The 20,368-nt window shown below is 36.2% G+C and overlaps 1 protein-coding gene across 8 annotated transcripts in view; it reads right to left on the bottom strand.

Moving 5' to 3' along the window:
• Positions 1-18,945, bottom strand: part of LOC105035011 (barley B recombinant-like protein D) — a 58,069-nt gene extending 39,124 nt beyond the window's left edge. For 7 of the 8 annotated variants that reach the window (XM_073246598.1, XM_073246600.1, XM_010910401.4 and 4 more), the window contains exons 1-2: positions 18,731-18,945; positions 18,328-18,493 (exon numbers count right to left, since the gene is read on the bottom strand). The gene's annotated coding sequence lies outside the window, so the exon portion shown is untranslated. Of the gene's footprint in view, positions 1-4,876; positions 4,895-18,327; positions 18,494-18,730 lie in introns of those variants that run through there. The other variant, XM_073246601.1, reaches the window with a different exon arrangement.
• Between the last annotated feature and the right edge of the window lie 1,423 nt (positions 18,946-20,368).

The following is a 20,368-nucleotide window of genomic DNA, read 5'->3' as shown; positions in this document are numbered from 1 at the left end:
TGATGAGTTGGATTGTGAATTCTGTTGAACCTCAAATTGGAATAAATCTGCAGGCACACACCACTGCTGCAAGCATGTGGAGTTTTTTAAAGAAGTTATATCATCAAGACAATGATTCTAGAAAATACAATATTGGGATTGAGATTGGTGAATATACTCAGGGGACAAAGACTATTCAGAAATACTATTCTGGTTTTATGAACTTGTGGTTGGAATACAACTTTATCATATATGAAACTGTTCCTATGGAAGCTTTGGTGACAATTCAAACTTTGCAAGCCAAAAATATGAGAGATCATTTCCTCATGAAGTTAAGATCTGATTTTGAGACTGTTAGAGGGACTTTGATGAATCAAAAACCTGTACCTGATCTAGATGAGTGCTTTCAGGAGGTTCTTCGTGAAGAACGACTTCTCTCACAAGGAACTGCCAATAAATCTAAGGCTGTATACAATTCAGATCTTGCCTTTCTTTCTAGAGAGCAACCTAGAGCTAAAGATACCCAACAGTTACAATGCTATTCATGCCAAAAATATGGATACATTGCTCGAGATTGTAAGGAGAAATTCTACAGGTATTGTAGGAAGGGAGGCCACATCTTGACTGAATGTAGACGAAGACCTCAGAACAGAGGAAAGGCATACCACACCACAGTTGGTTTAGTTGAAGAATCTTCTCCTCTTGCCACACTTGCTGGTAATCACTCAATCACTACTGAATCAATTCAAGCTATGATTCAGTCTGCCTTGTCTGCCATGGGAATTTCAGGTAAAAATACTTCTAGGCCCTGGTTGTTAGATTCTGGAGCCTCCAATCATATGACATCCTCTTCACAAACCCTTTGTTCAATATCTCCTTACCATGGTCAATCTAAAGTTCACATTGCTGATGGAAAAAATTTGCCTATTATGGCAATGGGTAGAATTCAATCCAAAAACTTTAATGTTTCTGATGTTTATCTTATTCCACAATTATCCACTAACCTTCTTTCAGTTGGACAGCTTGTAGACAATCATTGCAAATGTAACCTTCTCTCCTTCTGGCTGCATTATTCAGGACCTGAACTCAGGGACAGTGATCGAAAAAGGGAGTAAGCATGGGCGTCTTTTCACTGTGGATCACATATTCCCGCAACCCTCTGGTTTGTCTGCATCTCATGAAGTTGTGTCTAATAAATGGCTACTTTGGCATCATAGAGTAGGACATCCAAATTCAAATAAATTGTTGTTAATGTTCAAGAAAAGTTTGATTCATAATAAATCTGAAATTCCAAAGCAATGTCCTTGTTTTAGTTGTTGCCAAGGGAAGAGCAAAACTCTTCCATTTTCTTTGAGCAATCATGTATCACAATCATCCTTTGAACTTATACATTCTGATATCTGGGGTTTGGCTCCAATTATATCCTCTTCGGGTTACAAATATTTTGTCACATTCATCGATGACTTTAGTAGGTTCACTTGGATCTACTTCTTGCGTGCAAAATCTGATGTGTTGTCTTGTTTCAAAGCCTTTGTGTCGATGGTTGAAACTCATTTTGACAAACGTATGCAGACCCTACGATCAGATTCAGGGGGAGAGTATATATCAAATCAGTTTTAATTATTTCTTCAGGACAGGAATAATCTCTCAATGATCTTGCCCCTATACTCCTCAGCAAAATGGTGTTACTGAGAGAAAACATAGACACATCCTTGATGTCGCTCGTACTCTGCTTCTTGATGCTGCAGTGCCTCCAACATTTTGGGATGAGGCTGTAAGGACTGTTGTATTTTTAATCAATCGTCAGATCTCGAAAAAATTAGAGAATGTCGTCCCTATTTTAAACTTTTTAAAGAACAACCAAATTATAGAAGTCTTCATCCCTTTGGTTGTCTTTGTTTTGTTCACCTTCCTCCACTTGAACGTCATAAAATTTCTGCTCAAGCTGCTCACTGTGTATTCTTGGGTTATGCGGTGAATCAAAAGGGGTTCCGATGTTATGATCCTCACAGTCAACGCATTCGAGTGTCTCGAAATGTCATATTCTTTGATAAATATTTTTTCTATTCTCACCATCCGTCATTATCTTCCCAAGTCTCTTCCTCCATTATACATTTATTTGACACAACTCATGAGGCAGATTTCTCCAGCAAATTCAAACAAGGGATGGTCTACAAGCGAAGGGATACACCCACAGCACCAGGTGCTGGTCAAGCTGAACCTCTTAACCCTGCTATTGATCCTGATCCTGAACTTGCACCGATTTCTGAATTTTCTTCACTTCCCAATATTAGAAGATCCACTCACCCCACTCGCCCATCTGACTGCTATGGCTTTCCATCCACTTCCACAGAAACATCCTTTCTCTCCACTTTGTCCACAATTTTCATTCCCAATACATACTCTCAGGTTGTGAAGCATGAGTGTTGGCAACAGGCTACGGCAGAGGAGTTAGATGCTTTGGTCAAAACCAACACATGGGATCTCATTTCCTGTCCTTCAGGCATCAAGCCCATAGAATGTAAATGGATTTACACTGTCAAAATGAAATCTGATGGATCCTTGGAATGCTACAAGGCTCGATTGGTCGCTTTGGAGAATCGTCAAGAATATGAAATTGATTATCAAGACACTTTTGCCCATGTGGCTAAAATGACGACTGTTCGAACTCTTGTTGCATTAGCTGCATTAAAATCTTGGCCTATATTTCAAATGGATGTCAAGAATGCTTTCTTGAATGGAGATTTACATGAGGAAGTTTTTATGAAACCTCCTCCAGGATTGCCTTTGCCATCACAAGACTTGATTTGTCGATTGAGGAGATCACTCTATGGGCTCAAACAAGCACCACGGGCATGGTTTACTAAGTTGCAACATACCATTCAGAAGGCGGGATTTCAGCAGAGCAAACAAGACTCATCCCTTTTCATGCAAAGGTCCCCTCATGGTCTTACTCTTATTGTAGTGTATGTTGATGATATATTGATCTCAGGTGATGATACTCTTGGAATACAGCACATCAAAGATACGCTGCATCGGTCATTTCAGATGAAAGACCTTGGGTATTTTAATTACCTTTTAGGTGTTGAAGCCCATCGTACCAAAAAAGGCATACATTTGACTCAATAGAAATATTTGCATGATCTAATATCTCTTGCTCAGCTTCAAAACAGTCCCACTGTTGCCACACCTATGGAAGTAAATCTCAAATTTCGGAGTGATGCTGGCAATCTACTTGATGATCCTACCTATTATCGCAAACTTGTTGGGAGCCTCATTTATCTCAGTTTTACTCGTCCAGACATTGCCTATGCTGTGAATAATGTGAGTCAATTTATGACTGCTCCTAGGCATACACATCTTGCTGCTGTTCATCGTATTCTTCGCTACCTCAAGGGTACTCCTAACCGAGGACTGTTCTTTTCTTCTGGAACCTCTCTGTCCTTGTCTGCATATGCTAATGCCAATTGGAGAGCTTGCCCCAACACTCGAAGATCTATTACTGGTTGGTGTGTCTTTTTAGGACAGTGCTTGATTTCATGGAAATACAAGAAACAAGATCGGATTTCTAGGTCATCCACTGAAGCTGAATATCGTGCAATGTCTGTTGCATGTTCTGAAGTCACCTGGTTGAGAGGATTCCTCTTGGAATTGGGTTTCTCGTGCAATGAACCCACTCCCCTATATGCTGACAATACTAGTACCATTCGAATTGCTGAGAATCCAGTCTTATATGAATGCACAAAACATATTGAAATTGATTGTCACTACATTCGTGATGTTCTTGAGAAGAAAATTATTACTCTTCGCTACTTGCCCTCCAAAGATCAGATCGCTGATATTTTCACGAAGGCTTTCTCCTTTGATCGACATAAGTTTATCCGTAGCAAATTGATGCTGCAAGATTCTCCAGCATCAATTTGAGGGAGAGTATCAGTAGGAATATATTTAGCAATCAGCAAGAATCTAAATATAGCACAATCCAAGAATACTTTATCAGCAGGGATCTAAATATATATGCAAAATCTAAGAATACCTTATCAGCAGGGATAGCAATCAGCAAGAATCTAAATATAGCACAATCCAAGAATACCTTATCCGCAGGGATCTAAATATATATGCAAAATCCAAGAATACCTTATCAGCAAGGATCTAAATATAGCAATCAGTAGGAATATATTTAGCAATCAGCAGGAATCTAAATATAGGCTGTATTTTTATAGTTTGTATTACTATCTTTTGGGCTGTAATATATTATTGATTATCCTGTTTTGTATAATTGTTGGTATAGGCTGTATTACTATATTTTTCTCTATTAAAGATCTATATATAGAGACTCTCTGATCCCAAAAGGGAGAGGCAATTTTGGCATCCCAAACCATCTCTATTCTTGTTCTTGTCACTATCTAATAAATCATATTTCAATATTATATAAAATGAACTCATCAATTTAAGATAAACATATTAAACTTACTACTAATTTCATGTGGAATTGTATGGTACTTGTAAACATCTGGATCTTGTTCACAATCGGGTCTTTCAATATGATGGCAGCCTTTTGCTCATTCCTGTTGCTCATGTTGCGCTTGGTACTATCTAGGATAACCCTTCTAATGGTTGGACCCATGTAGGTTTAGGTACTTTTTGCTTATTTTTTGTAAGATCAAATATTTTATGATAACCAAGGCAGTTCGGTACTTTCTGCTTGAAATATGTTAGACCTATCTAAAAAATTTGATAAACTTACAAAAATAGAATACATATTGAAAAAATAAAATTTATAGCAGTTTGATCCTTCCACTATAATATATCATAATTTCATGTAGAACAAAAAATTATCACAATTGCCATCATTTTACTTTTCTTTGACTAAATTAATGGTAAAGAAAGAGCTCACCTTAACTAACCAAGAGCTTCCATATGTGGAAGATGGAGCAACCTTCCCTTCCTCTTCGTTCATCTCTCTCTCTTCCTCTCATATTTTGGCTGCAACAGTGATGAGCTGATGCTTATTATGCCTTAATATTCTTTAGGCATGTTGGTTCTAATTAAATTGGAACCCACTATTTTTTTTATTTGGTATCATTAGAATTTCTTATTTCCAGGTGAAATGCCTGGAAGGAATGAAAAATCATGCTTGGGGAAGTCATAGTAGCAAAAGCCATTGGAATTTTTATTTTATATATTGGAATAATCCGTTTAGTTATTAATTGATGGGGGATAAAGGATGACTAAAAGAAGAGAAATCAATTAGTTATTCATTAAGGTTTAATTTGATTCAATGACCAAAGTTAGACGAGGATATATAGCTCAGAAACATCGGACAAAAATTTGTTTATTTGTCCATCATACATCCATAACCTTGTTATTTCTTTCCTTGATGGTAGGTACCTTACTGAAATAATTGTTTGATTAATTGGCCTCAATCAATGTAGAAGCAGGCAACCTAATGATGATGCTCGTGACCAATCCAAATAGCCTTAAGAACAGTGAAACTGGGACAATAAGGGATAGTCTCAAGCACCGCCTAGCTAGGTGACCCTCCTGGGCCATCCAAATGGCCTCAACTCTCAAAAGAAGTGAGTGGACTGTATTAATTAATAAGAAAAGAGAATGAAATGGCCCTCAACCTGTTAAGCTAGGCGAAAACCATAATAATTAAAGAGATAGAGAGAAGGGGAGGGGAAATCAATAAACAAAGAGTGGAATGGCAAATAAGTACCATAACAATTAAAGAGAGAGAGATGAAGAGGGAGAGGGATGGGAGGGGGAAAGCAAGAGAGAGTGTGCATGTGGGAGCGGAGGGGAGAGGAATTAATAAAAAACTAAAAAAGATAGTGGAATGGCAAATGGATACTATAAAAATTAGAGAGAGAGAGAAGAAACTCTCTCTCCTCTCTCTCTCTCAAGGACTCTAGAGCAGACCGAGGGGTTGACTAGCAGAGCACCTGAGCATCACTGAAAAAGAAGAAGAAGAAGAGGTGGGGTTAACCAAAGCCTTCCTCTCTGCTCCATCCCGGATATGAGACACTGAGCACTTGAGCATCGTCAAGGAAAAAAGAAGAGGAGGTGATCTGAATAGAAGCCTTCATGTCTGCTCCCTACTAATGACCAAGTGGCTGCCATCAAATAAATCAATAAAAATGGGAGAGAGAAGAGGTGGAGCTGAATCGAAGTGTTCATCCCCACTTCCTTCCCATGACCGACTGAAGGCATCCTCCCTCCCCACAACCGTCCAAAGCTCCTCCTATGAACCTTGTCCATAGATAAAGGCATGTTCCCACTAGAACGGCCATATCAACGCATATCCTGGCCGGAATGAAGGCTGGATGGCAAACAAAAGTGTGTTTCAGGGTTCTGCACCCATCCTAGGTGCTATAATCTCACTAGAATGGAATGGGGCAGCTAGAACAGCCCCCCATCGTGCCAGGACTTCAACCCTTGATAAGAGCCATCACAAATGTGCAGAGACTTGGGTCTAGTTTGGACCAAACATGTCTTGCATGTTTAAATTATGGTTGAGGCCTTGATATGCTATATTTGAGTTGTAATAAGTGTCAAACCAAGTAGCTCTCCTAACAAATTGAAATCTTATAAATTCCTCACTTCAACTAGAAAAAATAATCAACTGCAAAATGGTCCACAAGCTTTACCTAACCCACTTGTGCTACTACCAATAAGTTAAAAATTCTACACTTAAGTAAACACAGTTTCCCTAAAATTAAAAAAAAAAAAAATCAACATGAATCCTAAAATTGATTCATAATACAGAATTAATGAACCATTTTTATACAGAAATTACAAATAGCAATATGATATAAATGGCTTCTGCTTAGATATGCATTGTTCCCAACATTTATTATCCACCACACTACTTTACATCATCTATAAGTAGCCACGCCTATGTGTTTTGGAAGTTGACACATTTTCTGTACACAATACCTTAGGTGAAAAATCAAAAGACCATTGTACTGCATGGGAAATTATGAATAGGAAAGAAATAAGAAATGATATAAATTTCCTCAAACAACAACTTAACACTTGAAAACAAAAGCAAGAAGAGAAACTAACAGCTTATGAAATCTCACAATAGAATCTTGCGAAGAAAAAAGACTAGAGAAAGCAAAGAGACAGTTGTCCCCAATGTACAATGAAAGAAAGGTCCCGATTGGGCAGATTCATAGCCTATAATTTTGGGTAAAGTATCTAGTGGTGCAAATGGATCAACTTGTGTCCAAGTTTGCTACAATGAATACCTGAACTTATTTATGCACTAGATTCCTAAAACGGATCAAAGCCATTAAAAATTATGTCAGTATAGATGGTAGCACACTATGTTAATTGAAAAATGAACTCCATATACAACTAGTGAAAGAATAGAGCACCAAAGGAATAATATAAAAATTTATATATCAGATCACAATGCAAGCATACAAAGATGAAAAACATTATTGAAAAATGTAAGCTTAATATAACACATAAAATATAGCACAAAATGAAAAAAGAAAAAGAGAAAAGAAGAGACAAAAACAACGCCAAGTGAATGCTGACATGGAAACTTTCTGGGATCAACATGCCATAGGTATAAATTTTCAGGTACTGGATGGTTTAGACTAGAATAATTTTCAGGCTTGTTACTTGAACCGTCATAATTAGCATGAATCGCATGATATTAATGTAGTATTTATAATAATTTTCAGGCTCATTGCTTGAACAACCCTAATTAGCATGATCTTAATGGAGTTGTAAGTGGGTGACATTGCAAATTATTTAGATCAACAGCAATGGACCTTAGAGGCCAGATGTACCTCAACAAGGTAAAGGAAAAGTTCTAGCTCAGTTTGAATCATCATCATACATTTGAATTCAAACTTAAAACTAGAAAATAATAATTTTATTGGAAAAAAAATATCTTCCACAAAGAATGAAGATATAGACTACTTGCCACACATAAACAGAGCTGGAACTAAACAGCCGCATGATTGTAGTACTAGTGGCAGCTGCTGCTGCTGCTGCAACATGAATAAGAATAGCAACAAGAACATCTTAACAAACAAAGAACCCTAAATTACCTAAATTATTTTTTAAAAAAACATGAACATGAACTTTTTTCAATATAAAACTTCATAACTTTTCTGCTGAAAAATAGAATAATCTGGTGTCAAACTGTTAGATACCTCCAAAGAAGATTGTCTTCGCCCAATGTGTATGGATCAAGTGCTCTATACATAATTTCCTCATAGAAATATCTAATCCTTTGAGGAAACCCAGATTCCTAGAAATTCATTAACGGGATATATGCACTAACTTTATGACAGAATATCCTTTTATCTACTGCTTTCTTCAATTAATTTATCTACCATCAGAGATTCAGATATCAACTGGACTACCAGACTACACATAATTGGTCCCTCCACCCTCAAATATTCCCTTATTTCAACCATATTTCCTCCTTCTCCCAACCAAATCTCCCTCCTGAAAGAATAATGTCCTACAAGCCAATCATATATGTGATACGATGGGGTGTTTTTCTATATTTTATCTTTTAAACGCATATTTGACATTATTTATTAATAAAATTAGGCATCTTTGATTCATTATATGCTGTATGTTATACTTGTTTAAGATTATAATGAATCCCGTAGATTAGGATAATGATGTTAGAGCCATGATGAGATCATGCCAATGAGACCTAAATCCTTGATAGCCCTGATCTAAAATATTTTCAGTCGTTGATTCATTGAGTCGAGGATCAATGATACCGGAAAGACTGGCACATCCTATATATGCTCGATGGAGAGGGTGGTTAATCTCATAACCACTTGTATGTGACACTAATACAAGAATGTGGGTATTCATTAGAAAATAAGTTCACTGAATTGACCTACGAGAAAATATCTGATGGAGCCTTATTTGCATATCAGCAGGTTGTTCTCTAGTGAGAGTTGTGCAAGTGATCCTTAGACCTGAGATCACCATAGTACTTTATGTACATGAATCCATATTTTGGTTCATTCCTTAGCTTGGTTCTCTGATCCTTACGTGGGGTGTTCTGGATATGGTGAAGTGTGCATGAAGGTTATGAGTAGTCAATAAAAGATCAGTTACTCCTCATAAGAGGAGCGAACATCCTATGTGATCTCACAGATCGATGATTCGGAAAGTCTTTGGCCAAAACAGGATGATAATTAGAAAGGAGTTTCTAATGTATCATCCACTGAATTATCATCTTCTGATCGAGATACATATAGATGAGAATTTGGTTTTGACATGATTCTATACCAATAGCTTGTCTAGGATGTTGTATGACTGAAAAATTGAATTGCACAGTAACTTACCACTGAAAGGATAATTTTGGTATTTCCATCAAATTCCATCTCTTTCGGATAGTCATGACATGCTGCTAGACGTCAATCTTGACTTATGGACTCGCAAGAATTAAAAGAATTTAATTCAAAAATTAATTAGAAAGAGTTCTGATTAATTAATATAATTGGACTGACCTAATCTAATCGATTAGGGTTAGGTCAAAAGTCTGGATCCACTGCTGGCTACATTTGGAACCCATTAGATCACACACTTTGGGATTTAACCTTGGTCTAATTTTATTTGAACTTATTGTAAGTTTTAAGTGTTAATTTGATATGCTAGCATATTGTGTTAATTCAAGTTCCCAATTTGGTTAGTTCAAAGTGTTTGAGCTAGACTTAACCTATTGCCTTGAACCTAATTGGATTAGATCCATATTTAATTGGTTTCTTGCCTTTACATGAAAGTGTTTCATGTGTGAAAGAGGTTCTCCATGCCACCCACCTAAATTCAATGCCAAATTCAATGCCAAAATTTATGAATGTGGTAAAAGAAGAGTCTTTCTTTTAATACATCTCTTTGTTTCCTACTCCATTTATTTCATTCACACACTATTAATATATGATATTTATAGGTGTAAAAGAGGAGAAGTTTTTTTGCACTTGAGACTCCAAACCATTTATTCTTGCATGAGGATTCATTTCCCATGTGAGAAAGTGGAGCACCAAGAGTTGGCACCCTTTGGGAGACCCATGCACCTCTTCATTTCCTATTTATAGGGGACGCCCCCTATGAATTTTGGAGGAGATATCCTGGCATTTGGGCATGGGATAAGTGAGGATTAAACAAAAAAATTCTGAAAAAAAATTAAGTAAAAGAAGAGAGGAAAAAATAGAAAGAAAGAGAAGAAGAGAGAAAAAGGCAAGTGAGGGCTGCTTGACCTAGGGTTTGGTTCTTCCATGTGTTAGAGTACAAAACCAAACTCTAGATGGTGAGATCTCTTGAGAAGAGGTTCTTGGCATGGTCCTAGTGGAGGAATCAAAGGCAAATAAATAGCGGTGCGATTCATTCTTGAAGAAGGACATCGGCAGCATTCTTGTGAAGAAAGGCTGCAATACTATTTCGGTTGGAAAGGATCTTAATCATCTTCCATATGGATCACCATTGGAGAGCTTATACTTTGGAGCCTTGTGGAGATTATTTTGCCATCTGATCATCTTCTTTAGGAAGTATAATTTCTATTCTATTGCATACTTAAATGGTCTGATTGAAGTCTACAACGTGATTCTAGATTTGAGTTCCGGTATGCTAGTTTAAAGTGTTAAAACTCTTTTTCTGCATGTTAAAAATTTTTGAAATCCATATTCCGCTGTGTGATCAAAACTCAACCGTGGTATTAGAACCACCGTTCTGAGATTCAATCAAACAGATGCTATTGTTGTAGTATAGATGTGATCTGATTCATATGATACCAAAATGTTTTATCGATTTCTTGCATCAATCTTAAAATCAAAAATTATTTTTGACCATAATTCAAGTATGATTTTAAATTTCAGTTGTTAAATTTTGTATTTATCATAATTTAAAATTTTATGATTCATAGTAGATTAATGTTTGAATCGATTTTATCAGGGTGTATTGTTTCTAGTCTATTATTGACTTGGTCAAGGCTAATATGATTAGGATTTGGATGTTGATTCAATTTATTGACTCAAGCCAAATTTGACATATGAATTAGAGCGAAAGATTGAGTCCAGATCTTAATCAAATGGTATTGGCTCAAGTGTTAAACCAAAGTACACCCTTGCATAATTCTAGTAATCATAATTTTTAACATAGTTATATGACTGATATTACAACTTGAATAGCATGTTATATAGCATGATATGATACATAAAAATTGTTTTTATTTTTTTTACATGCATAAGTGTTAGGATGTGTTAGAGACCAGTTTAAAATCTTAATTAAAAATTATATTAAGTTGTAGTATCGGAATTCACTTGCTAATCGAATGTCGGATTCATTGATCAGTTGGTGTCTAGAAAAGTGTTAATGATGGTTATTTAATTAGATCCGTTTGCTTGTCTGGCCAAATTGTTCGTGTCTAAGGAAAGCATCAGGGAGCCTCCCACCTACTTATCTAGCCAATCTGGTCAAGGACAGCATCATTCAAATATGACTGTACGGAAATGAAGGATCTAACTTAACTAAAACATTATAGTTTGTTGTACAACCACAAGGCTATGAATGTTTTAGAGGCAGGAAGATGTTGAGAGTTGCATGAGATGTAATTGGAAAGGAATTTTCTGCCTTTGAACTCATGAAGATTTATTGTGCAACCACAAGATCTTTTGTGAGGAATTAGTATCTCAATCCCACTAAGAAAACCAATAGGATTTCTCGTTTATCATAAGAGAGAGCTATGATATTCGATAAAATAGTGGGAATAACAATTAGATAAAAGACCTAATCTAGTTGTGCATGTCATCATGAGTTGTCTGCTTATATTGATTTCTTGTTATTGTAGATTAATCTGCATAATGGCATCCTCACTTTCACTGCATGGCATACTCAATGCCAACAAGTTGATCGGACCCAATTATGCGGACTGATTGAGGAACCTGAGAATTATTCTTACACAGAAGAAAGTCTCCTATATTCTGGATACCCCTGCACCCGATATAATCGATGAAGATGCAACTGAAAAGAAAAGGGCCATATACAAGATGTGGCAAGATGATAGTGTAACTGTCAAATGTGTCATGTTTGTCTCTATAAGCAATGAGCTTCTGAGACAACATGAAGGCATGGATGTTCCTTCCATACTCTTTAATTTGAAGGGTTATATGGAGAAACAAATCGGACTGCTAGATATGAGATATCTAAGCAGTTGTTTTGTGCCAGGATGAGTAAAGGCAAGTCCGTGCAAACTCACATCCTGAAGGTGACTGATCTGATCACTTGTCTAGGACGGTTAGATTTTGCAATGGATGGTAAGCTTAATCGAGATCTGATCCTACAATCACTCTCTGATTCCTTCTCACAGTTTGTCATAAACTATCATATGAACAAACTGAATTTCAGCTTGGTTGAGCTGCTCAATATGTTGAAAACAGCAGAGAGCCATTTCAAAGGTGATAAGGCTCCTATTTTTCTTGTAGATAAGATCTCCAAGAAGAAAGACAAGAAGGATTCTAAAAAAAAATTGAACCCTAAGGCTAGCATCTCCAAGAAGAAGGCGAAGAAAGTCTCCGCCAAGGGTACTTGTTATCAGTGCGGTAAAGAAGGGCACTGGAAGAGGAACTACAAGGACTACCTTACAAGCTTGAAACACAAGGAAGCAAGTATTGCTAAAAATTTGTATATGATACAAACAAACTTATCATTAAGTTTTTCAACTTCAGATTATTGGGTATTGGATACCGCCTGTGGTTCACACTTTTGCAAATCATTGCAGCATCTGTCAGACATAAAGAGTCTAAATGAATATGACTTCATGCTGTTTGGTGCTAGTGGAGAGTCCACCCAAGCCGAAGCCGTAGGAACCAAGCTGTTAAAGTTGCCTTCAAGCAAAGTTTTGAAATTGAAAGACTGTTATTATGTTCCTAACATTGCTAGAAATATTATTTCTGTACCTATGTTTACTAGAACAAGATTTTGAAATAAAAGGAAAGGGCAATAGTTGCTCTGTTTATTTTTCTAATGAATATTATGAAAATGCTTTTATTGATAATGATCTTTTATTCTTATCACTTAATGATAATGTTCTTCATGTTAATCAAATGAAGAAAAGGAAGAGAGAAAATGTGAATATCACATACCTCTGGCACTACCGACTTGGTCATATCAATGAGTCAAAGATTAACAAGTTATACAAAAAAAGTTCTTTGATCATTATGATTTTGAATCATATGGAACTTGTGAATCTTGTCTCATAGGTAAAATGACCAAGACTCTATTTACTGAATATAGAGATAGAGCGAGTAACATTTTGGGCCTAATACATACTGATGTTTGTGGTCCAATGTCGACTCAGGCCAAAAGTGGATACTCCTACTTCATCACATTTACTAATGATTTATCTAAGTTTGGATATGTATATTTAATGAAATACAAATCTGAAGTCTTTGATAAGTTTAAAGAGTACCAAAGAATGGTTAAAAAATAAACTGATAAGAGTATCAAGGCTCTTCGATCTAATCGAGGAGGCGAATACTTAACTAGTGAAATTTTTTATTATTCAAAAGAAAATAAAATTCTCTCTCAATGGACTCCTCCCTACACTCCACAATTAAATAGTATTACGAAAAGGAGGAATCGCACCTTATTAGATAAGGTGCGGTCCATAATGTGCTTCACAGATCTTTCGATCTCTTTCTGGGGCCATGCCCTAGAGACTGCCGCACATGTTTTAAACAGGATATCTTGTAAATCTATACCTAGTACTCCATATGAGATATAGAGAGGTAGAAAACCTAATCTTAAGTATCTTAAGATTTGGGGCTGTCCTGCTTATTTTAGGAATACTGAAGGACATAAGCTAAGTGCTAGATCGGATAAATACATATTTGTAGGTTATCGTAAGAAGAGTATAGAATATTACTTCTACCATCTTACTCAACAAAAGGTGTTTGTTAATAGGCATGCCACTTTCTGAAGAAAGAGTTCATCCAAAAAGGGGGCAATGGGAGGACAGTTGAATTTGAAGAAGTTCAAGACCTACAGTCTATCCAGAAGCAACATGTGGAGAGTCCACAAGTTGATCCTCAACCTGATATGCCCATTGTTGAGGCATAGCCACAACACACACCTCTTATCCGAAGGTTAGGTAGAGTGCATAATGTACCACTCAGGTATGGATTTGTTATTAAGAATGACAACTCATCACACATCATTGAGAATAATGATCCCACGACCTATTCAAAAGCAGACATGAGTAGTGACTCTGACAGATGGCTTGAGACCATGAAATCCGAAATGGACTCTATGTATGTCAACCAAGTTTGGACTTTAGTTGATACGCCTTAGGGTGTGATCCTAATAGACTGCAAATAGGTCTTCAAGAAGAAAATTGGAGCAGATGGCTAAATAGAGACCTATAAGACCAAGCTAGTAGCAAAAGATTTTAGATAAAGGTAAGATGTTGACTATGAAGAAACTTTTTCGCCTATAGCCATGCTCAAGTCTATTCAGATTATGCTTGCTATAGCTGCATATCATGACTATAAAATCTGACAGATGGATGTCAAGACTGCTTTCCTCAATGAAAATCTCGAGAAAGAAGTCTATATGACTCAGCCAGAGGAGTTTGTCTCCAGTATGAGGGTAAATCAAATATGTAAGCTAAAAAAATCTATTTATGGATTAAAGCAAGCATCGAAGAGTTGGAACATCCATTTTGATGAAACAGTTAAATCGTTTGGCTTTATCAAAAATATAAATGAACTATGTTTGTATAAGAAGACTAATAGGAGTGTCATTGTCTTCTTGATCTTATATGTGAATGATATACTGCTCATTGAGAATGACATCTCTATATTGCAATCGGTCAAAATATGGCTATCTCAAAAGTTTTTCATGAAAGATTTGGGTGAAGCGTCTTATATACTTGGTATAAAGATCTATAAGGATAGATCGAAAAAGATGCTTGGCTTGTCCCAGTCTAGGTACATAGATCTTGTGTTGAAGAGGTTCAACATGAAAGAAAGTAAAAGAGGTTACTTACCCATGAGTCATGACATACAACTCTCTAAGAAGATATCTCCTAAGACACCTGGAGAAAAAAATAGAATGAATTCTATTCCTCATGCTTCGGCTGTAGGATCGATTATGTATACTATGCTGTGTACCAGACCTAATGTGGCTTATGCTTTGGACATTGTAAATAGATTTCAGACAAATCCAGGAGAGGATCATTGGAAAACTGCGAAAAATATTCTCAAGTACTTGAGAAGGACTAGAGATATTTTTCTTATATATGGTGGATCTGATTTGAAGCTGAAAAATTTTACTGATTTCAATTTTCAATCTGATCCGGATGTAGTAAATCCATATCTGGGTATGTGTTCACCCTGTATGATAATGCAGTGAGTTGGAAAAGTTTTAAACAACAAACTGTTGCTGCCTCAGTCACTGAGGCCAAATAGATAGCTGCCAGTGAGGCTGCTAAGGAGGCCGTCTGGATGAAGAAGTTCATCTCAGAGTTGGATGTGGTTCCTGAAATTGAGCAATCCTTTATTGTGACAATACTGAGGCAATTGTTCAAGCTAAAGAACCAAGGTCTCATCACAAATCCAAACACATCCTAAAGTGGTTCCATCTCGTTCGAAAGACATGATGTGATCGTTGAGCGAGTTGATACTAAGAATAATATAACGGACCCATTTACTAAGGCCTTATCATTATAGTAGTTTGACCGCCACCTAGATTGCATGGGCATCAAGTATAAGGACTATTAACTTTGTGCAAATAGGAGATTGAAAGAATAATGCTCTACAAGTCAATCGCATATGTGATGCGATGGAGTATTTTTCTATATTTTATCTTCCAAACTCATATATTTGACATTATTTATTAATAAAATGAGATATTTTTTATTCATTATATGCTGCATCTTGTACTTGTTTAAGATTATAATAAATTTCATAAATTAAGGTAATGATTTTAGGGCCATGATAAGATCATGCTAGTGAGATCTAAATCCTTGATAACCCTGACCTAAAATATTCTCAGTCATTGGTTCATTGAGTCAGAGATCAATGATACCGGAAAGACTGGCACATCCCATGTCTGCTCGATGGACAGAGTGGTTGTTCTTATAGCCACTTGTGTGTGACACTAATAAAAGGATGTGGGCGCTTATTAAAGAATGAATTCACTGAATTGACCTATGAGAGAACATCTGATGGAGCCTTATTTACATATCAGCAGGTTGTTCTCTAGTGAGAGTTGTGCAAGTGATCCTTAGACCTAAGATCACCATGATACCTTGTATACATGAATCTATATTTTGGTTCATTCCCTAACTTGATTCTTTGATCCTTGTGTGGGATGTTCTTAATATGATGAAGTATGCATAGAGATTGTAAGTGATCAATAAGGGATCGGTTACTCCTAATAAGGGAAGCGAACATCCTATGTGATCTCACAGATCGATGATTCAGAAAGTCTTTGATCAAAGCAGGATGATAATTAGAAAGAAGTTTCTAATGTATTATCAACTAAATCATTACCTTCTGATCGAGATACATATAGATGAGTATCTGATTTTGACATGATTTCACATCCATAGCTCGTCTAGGATGTTGTATGATTGAAAGATAGAATTGCACGATAACTTACCACTGAAGGATAATTTTGGTATTTTAGTCAAATTCTATCTCTTTCGGATAGTCATGATACGTTGCTAGACGTTAATCTTGACATGTAGACTTGCAAAAATTAAAGGAGTTTAATTCGAGAATTAATTAAAAAAATTCTGATTAATTGGTGCAATTGGGCTGACCTAATCTCATCGGATTAGGGTTAGGTCAAAAGCCTGGACCTACTGCTGTCTAAATTTGAAACCCAATGGATCACACGCATTGGGATTTGATCTTGATCTAATTTTATTTGAACTTATTGTAAGTTCTAAGGATTAATTTGATATGCTAGCATATTGTGTTAACCTAAGTTCCCAATTTGGTTAGTTCAAAGTATTTGAGTTAGACTTAACCTATTGCCTTGAACCTAATTGGATTAGGTCCATATTTAATTGGCTTCTTGCCTTTATATGAAAGTATTTCATGTGTAAAAGAGGTTCTCCATGCCACTCACCTGAATTCAATGCCAAAATTTATGGGTATGATAAAAAAAATCTTTCCTTTAATACATCTCTTTGTTTCCCACTCCATTTATTTCTTTCACACACCATTAATATATGATATTTATAGGTGTGAAAGAGGAGCTTTTCTGCACTTGAGACTCCTCCACACCATTTATTGTTGCATGAGGATTCATTTCCCCATATGAGAAGGTGGAGCACCAAGAGCTGACACCCCTTGAGAGACCAATGCACCTCTTCATTTCCTATTTATAGGGGACGCCCTTTATGGATTTTGGAGGAGATATCCTGGCATTTGGGTGTGGGATAAGTGAGGATTAAGCAGCAAAATTCGAAAAAAAATAAGTAAAAGAAAAGAGAAAAAAATAGAAAGAGAGAGAAGAAGAGAAAAAAAGACAAGTGAGGGCTGCTTGAACTAGGATTTGATTTTTTTATGTGTTGGAGTATAAAACCAAACTCTAGATAGTGAGATCTCTTGAGAAGAGGTTCTCGACGTGGTCTTAGTGGAGGAATCAAAGGCAAATAAGTAATGATACGATTTATTCTTGGAGAAGGATATCGGCAGCATTCTTGTGAAGAAAGCCTGCAGCACTATTTCGATTGGGAAGGACCTTGATCATCTTCCGTGTGGATCACCGTTGAAGGGATTCTACTTTGAAGTCTTATGGACGTCATTTTGCCATCTGATCATCTTCTTTAGGAAGTATAATTTCTATCCTATTGCATGCTTGAATGGTCTGATTGGAGTCTACAAGGTGATTCTAGGGTTTGAGTTCCGGTATACTGATTTTAAGTGTTAAAACTTTTTTTATGCATATTAAAAAATTTTGAAATCCATATTCCGCTGCATGACCGCAACTCAACACCTCCCTCCTCACTACTCTCTCTTCTTCCAAATACCGGTGAAATTCCAAGGTCATACATCATAAATAGACAATATAATGTATATCGTCTTTACATTATTTAGTAATAATTTACAACAAGACAATTTAATGCCTATAATGAGCAATTCACCAGGATTGAGGAAGACAAATTTCAAAATAATTTAGCAAGAGAAATACAGCAATGGCATTCTTGGAGCAATAGGAAACTCCTTTATAGTGTTCCTTACGTAGCATTGATACTTCCAAAAGTCACCAAGTTAACTGAGCGCTAAACAGAGATAGAAAAAAAAAAAATCATTTCGACGAACAAGCGATAAAAAGTATTGCATGTACCTTTTCGAGGGACTCCCACACCTCAAGGTTCTCGAGTGAATCGATCACTGCAATCCCAAAGCACAAGTACCAGCCTTCAGGTTTCTCCAGGTAGACATACAGATCATTCACCAAGCAGTGAAATATTGGAAGAAACTAGAACTTTAGGTCATCCTCCAAAAATACACTGAAATCGTTGACAGATAATCAAACAATAAAGAAATCACAAAATAACACCATACTGAAACAATAAATAAGTTCAGAGTGTGGAAAGTGAAAGAAGAGAAGAATGACTCAAACAGAACAAGAGCAAATTATACAAATTTACAAGAATCAGCAGAAAGCTAAGTGTTCTGAAAGAGGAGACTGCGAACAGAAAAATTGAAGAAAAAGAAGTGGGGGAGAGGGAATAGGGGAAATTAACCTCTCCCCTGAGCAAATTCGAAAGTAAAAGAGAGAGAAATCTCTCCGATAATTTTCCCTTTCCTTTCTTATTTCTCATCCCTTTTTCTTCTGCCGCCCTTAATTTAGCTTCCAGATGGACAGCGGGTGTTTTTTTTTTTTTTCTTTTCCTCTTGGCTGGCTGCTCTGACTGGCAGGGTGCTTGGGACCAAGGAGTCGTCCACGGCCCCTAAGTCTCAAAAATTTATTAATTGAACCAGATTCAGGCCACTAATAATTTATAATCGTTTTCCTCTTTTTCCTTCGTTTCATATATAATAATAGCATATGCTACAGTATATTTAATTTCTTTTATTCCTTCTAACTAAAAAATTATTGCTAGTTCACCGTGAATATAATCCAATTACTAATTTTTCGTGAGTGTTTGGCTTGGAGATTCTTTTATCATTTTCTCTATTAAGAATTTGCAGCTACCCTCTGCATTTCGAACTACAATAATACCCATTCTCTATTTTTCAGATTGTTACAAGGTTGCCCATCGACTTTTCAATTGGGGCCAGAGCTCACTACCGGTGCTTATGTAGCAAATTATCTAGAATATTTGTTTGACATGATTTTTTTCTTAAAAGGAGATAAAGGTGGTATGGATAGATTGGGAGCTCCACGTGTGGATCCCCTTCAATCGAAGGACTTTTTGTACCCTTCCCAACTTCACTAAATCATTTTTACCGTCCCTTTTGATCAAATTATCTTTGCAAAATGTGATTTGGTACGAGATTTGTTTCAAAGAAATAGGAACAAAGGTTTTGCTCAATCTCCAAACCAATTTGCTTCAGAAATTAAGCATTCGAATTTCACTATTCCAACATGCCACAATAATCCAACATTTTTTCATTGTTTGGATTTGTACTTTTCTTTTACATATATTTACTAGAAGCATAGCAAAGTATTATGATTCATGAGTTATATTTGAGATTTTTCCAAATTAGGATTTTCAAAACTGGGGACTTTTTTTTATCCACATGTTTCTACTATGTTCAGGATGATTCATGCATTATGTATGTGTTAATTGTGCCTCTTGTGCATGCATTTCAATTTCTGTTACATATTTATTGCATTAGAGGAGTTATAGAATATTGAATTAGTGAGTATTGTGGGCGTTGAGGATACTGTTAGTTCATATAATACCGAATTAGTGTTTTGTCCATACTTAGACAATGGTACATTATTGCATTAGGGGAGTTGTAGAATATTGAATTGTTTATTCCTTTCCTTGGCATATTATTCACAATGATTGTTTGATTGCCTCTCCATAGTGCTATTCATGTCCAAACTATTTCAAATAGTTCTATACATCAACTAGATTTATTTTCCAGTGGATTCAATCATCTGGCTAAAACCAACACAAATTTAATCAGGTCTTCTTGTCCTAAACCTCTTTTATAGTGAAGGCAATCACCTATCTCTCCTTTTATTAAAATGTCTGTCCTGCAGTTTGAAGGCATGATCCAATCCAAGTCACTCATCTTTCACTCAATTTGTAGGAAGGCCCAGAAAATAGTCTAAACCACCATATTAAAATATTTCTCAAACTCTAACATGAGTGATTTAAAAGCATCAAGAGCTGATTTTTTTCAAGGGCATCAAGATTAGCTCTAAG

Source organism: Elaeis guineensis, chromosome 12 (genome assembly GCF_000442705.2).
Source record: "Elaeis guineensis isolate ETL-2024a chromosome 12, EG11, whole genome shotgun sequence".
In the NCBI taxonomy this organism is placed as follows: domain Eukaryota; kingdom Viridiplantae; phylum Streptophyta; class Magnoliopsida; order Arecales; family Arecaceae; genus Elaeis; species Elaeis guineensis.
Note: the sequence above shows the minus strand (reverse complement) of the source record. Positions and strands in the feature narration are given on the sequence as shown.